This window comes from Cynara cardunculus, assembly GCF_001531365.2.
Source record: "Cynara cardunculus var. scolymus isolate 2C chromosome LG 5, CcrdV1, whole genome shotgun sequence".
In the NCBI taxonomy this organism is placed as follows: domain Eukaryota; kingdom Viridiplantae; phylum Streptophyta; class Magnoliopsida; order Asterales; family Asteraceae; genus Cynara; species Cynara cardunculus.
The window spans coordinates 26794951-26799296 of record NC_037532.1 but is presented as its reverse complement, the minus strand read 5'-3'; the positions used below and the strand labels follow the sequence as shown (position 1 = coordinate 26799296).

The 4346-nt window shown below is 35.3% G+C and overlaps 1 non-coding gene across 1 annotated transcript; it reads left to right on the top strand.

Annotated features, from left to right (window-relative positions):
• Window positions 1-1667: 1667 nt before the first annotated feature.
• LOC112513909 lies at window positions 1668-1774 on the top strand. Its single transcript, XR_003069369.1, has one exon. It is a non-coding gene; the product is annotated as a small nucleolar RNA R71 (small nucleolar RNA).
• Window positions 1775-4346: the final 2572 nt, after the last annotated feature.

Below are 4346 nucleotides of genomic sequence, written 5' to 3'. Positions count from 1 at the left end.
CGGTGGCTAGGAATGGTCTCCCTAAAATAATAAGAATCTCCTTATCATCCTCAAAGTCTAAAATGCCGGAAATATGAACTTATCAACTTGCACTAAAACATCCTCAATCTTTCCCTTGTAGTATCCAATGGATTCATCGGCCAATTAAAGTGTAACAGTGGTAGGTCTAGCTTCTCCTATGCCAAAGGTGTTGAAAACCGATAAGGGCATAAGGTTGATATTGGCACCTAAGTCACACAAAGCTTTCCCAATATCCTTCCCACCTATAGAACAAAGAGTAGTGAAACTTCCCGGTCTTTAAGCTTAAGAGGTACCTTGTTGGTTAGAAGTGCACTAGATCCTTCAGTAAGAGTTTAAGGTTTTATAATCGGTCAACTTCTTCTTCTTCCTTAAGATATATTTGAGAAACTTGTAGTTCTTCCTTCTGAATTCTTAATTTTTGGGGAAAAGGCACATTTGGAGGAACTGGTTTTATGACAACTTTGTTTGAATGTGTTGATCAAAATGAGTCCTTTATGCCTTAGGTCTTATTCTTACTCTCTTGTGGTGCAGATGGGGTTACAACAAGGTCTTAGGGTATGCTATAGCCTGATTTTCTAATAACTTTTTCCTAATGGCTTCTTCTGGAAACAGTAAAGGGTAATCTGATCTTGAGGGGGACAGTGAGGACCTTAGATGATTGGTTTTCTAATGGTTTTCATGGTTTTTCAATAACAGGGGCCAATGTTATTAGGCACAAGTTTTGGATGAAGTTGGTTCACGATCTTTTTGCACTACCTCTATCAATTCCTTCCCATTTCTTAGGGTCACTGCTTTCACATGTTCCTTTTCTAAGGCTCTCGGGACTTCTATGTTACTAGGCAAAGTACCAAGGACTCTGTTGGTCTTATTGAGTGCAAGTTGACTGACTTGGGTTTCCAGATTTTTGATAACAACACTTTGCTGATTGAAAAGAGATTGATTTTGAGAGTTTTGTTGGGTTATCAAGGCTTGATTTTGAGCTCAGGCTTGCGCAAATAACCCTTTTACCATTGCTTCCAAAGAAAATGATAAATCAGTCTGTGGAGGTGGCTTGTTTTGAAAACGTGGTTGAGTAGTTTGAAAACATTGGTGATGATTTCGAAAACTGCTCGCATGCTGTTAGCATTGAAATTTAGAGGTTCCTTGCTACTTATGTGCGGGTGGATTTAAACATGGACTATTCTAAGAAAATTTTGGGTGTTGTTTCTAACTTGCATTGTAATTGTTGGTATAAGGACCAAATCCATTATGAACATAGTTTATGGATTCAGAATTATGAGAACAATGTTCATACGAATGTTCTCTTCCACAACAAACACATTGCACTAAGAGGAATGTTGGAATAGGTATAGTGGTAGCTGGTTGACTCCTTCATTAGAAGTAAGGTTTATAAGCATAATGGCCATGGAAGTGAGCTGTATTGTTAATGCAGTGTATGCATCCACATCATGAATTCAGTTGTCTTCCTTTGCAGTTGCGCATGTAGATCAGCCCAGTGTCCATTGTTTGCCAAAATCTTTTCAAGGATCTCATACATGTCATTATAGGCACTAGTTGTAAAGGTCTTTCCTGCAATTGTGTCGAGCATCTGTTTAGCCTTGGGAGTTAACCCATTGTAGAATGTCTCGAGTTGTATACAGTAAGAAATGCCATGGTGAGGGCATTTTCTTAACAGCTTTTTGAACCTCTCCTATGCATTAAGAAGAGCTTCATCGTCCAATTGTTTAAAAGAACATATTTCATTTATGGACTTAATGTTCCTGGTGGATGGGAAGTATTTTCGCAAAAAAAATAAGCCATATTATTCCACGATGGCACAAAACCTAGTGGTAATGAATTAAACCATGATTTTTCCCGATCCCGTAAATAAAATGGAAAAAAGTAAGTCTTAGAGCGTCGTTAGGCACTATCGGGATCAAGACGGAATTAGTGATTTCGATAAAAGATTTTATATGTGAGTGAAGATCTTCCGATGGCTGTCCAACAAATTGTCCATTTGTTTGCAACATATGAAACATGAACGTTTTGAGCTCAAAATGGAGGGCTGTTATTTTAAGCCTAACTATCCCTGAGAGTTGCTCAAAATCAGGTATTTCATGGTCTATGATTTTTCCATTTTTTGAATTTGAAAGATTAATTATATTTGGGGGACTGAACCCTTGGTTGATCATTATTTTCAGATTTTGTGTCATTATTAACCAAATCATTATTATTGTGTGGTGGTCCTTGTGGGAAATTATAGAAATTGTGGTATTGGTACAAAACCAGGTGGTCGATTTTCCAAATGTGGAGGTGGCGGAGGTGGCAGATTTGCAGTAAGTGGGGGAGCTAACGCCATATTGGGAGGGAGTAGAGCAAAAAAATGCTCTTTGTGCCATCCTTCTTTGGTGGAATGTTCTCTCAATATCAAGATCAAATTCGTGAAACTCCTCGCAGTGTATCCTTGGAATTCAACCCTTCCAAATGATTTAGATGGTGTTAGAAAAAATCAAATATTTTCTTTTTCTCTTAAAAAGAACTTTTAGCTTGTCAATCCCCGGCAAGGGCCCAATAACTTGACAGGCGCTTTACACACACAAAGACTTAGCAATCGGGACCAAAAGCAAGTATACAATTAGTCCTAATATCTTCTTTCAAGTAATAAAGTGGTATAGATTATCGAGAATTGTCCACAGGGATCATAGTAAAAGCTTAATAAAATTAGAATGAAAGAAATGATTTCAAATGATGAAATTGAATACTTTGGTTGGATCTGAGTTAACAACTTACATAACATAATAGATAAAGGTAGCATGGGTGTGAGACATGTGGTTAGACATAAACACAAATTCCAGAAGATAATGCTGTAGGTATGCTACAACAAGCAGTCAGCCATAACCGGTTCCACCATCTATTTTGAGGGTATTCATCTCTACTTCCACCATTGTACTATATTTTAGATTTCAACCTATATCTCTATGTGGTATCATGACCAATGATAGTGATGAATGGTGTCCTCAAAATATATGGATAAACAAATATCTTCTTTAAAAATCACTCTTTTGAGCCAATTCGCATATCATTCAACTTGGCGTGTGTTCTAAATAGTTCATCTATGAATCTACCATAATTTAACACTTTAACAAGTGAACAACTTGTTGAGAATTAATTGGTTTGAAATATATGAATAACTAGTCTCCTTGTCGGCAACTTTCTAAAGTCTTCCTCTCATATCATTCAAGTTGACGTGCATTCAATGGTTTATCTCTAAGACCATGACACTTTATCAATTTCAAAGTAATCAACTTGTCAAGAATTGTCATTGGTTTTCATAAAACTTGAATAAAATAGTGGAACGTTGTTATTGCTAAATAACGTCCACTTTTATTATGTTTAAAATCTCATCTTTTGTCTCACACTCAAGCTGATGGAGTTAGCTACTCATGACGGAAAGTAAATGAGAAGAAAAGTAAAATAACAAAAAGTAAATAGATAGATGTAAACAACGGAAAGTAAATGGCTGAATGTAAAGAACATAAAGTAAGTGACAAAGAAAGTAAATAAAGTAAAGACAATGCAATGTTGCAGTAATATAACGTAAAGAACAATATTTAAAGAAATTCAAGAGCTAACTTGAATATTAAGAGCAAAGTCAGATGTGAATCTGCTTAGGGATGTTTAAAATGAGTTCCAAAGGCCCCTACTTATACTAAATAAGAGAAGAAAATACAAAAACGTAGGAGAGATAAGGTTCCTATAAAGAAGACAAAAAGTACATAAATACAAAAGGGATAATCATAACAAGTACTTTTCTCTAGAATCTTCTTGTAAAAAAATCAGTGTTTGCCCAAGACTTATCCAAAAAAAATTGTCCTTATCCATACATAGCAGCTGAGTTCAAAAAGCTTGTCCAAAAAGCCACACTACAAAGACCAATGCTGAATGAATGTTGCAGCATAGAATAGTAGACATACATGGAAAGAATTAGCAACCTTAATGGTGTAAAGACAAGTAAATCACTTAATTTAGTTCCATGGATAAACAAATGAAAAACAATATAATAAAAAAGACCCAAGGTTGGAATAAAAGAAAATAAACTACCTAAAAGTAAAGAAATAGGTGCTTTATGTTTTGAATAATCAATGCATATCAGTGAAAATCCAATATTTTCAATTTGATGAAATATAATTATATCAATTATATTAAAGACGATGTAAGCTCGCAACACTACACCTCACAAATTAATTATCCATAACAACTGTATAAGGAATAAAGAAAAGACTCTGACTTGATCGAAATCAATATCGACAGTGGAACCACATAAATCAAATTCATGGGTTATTCAG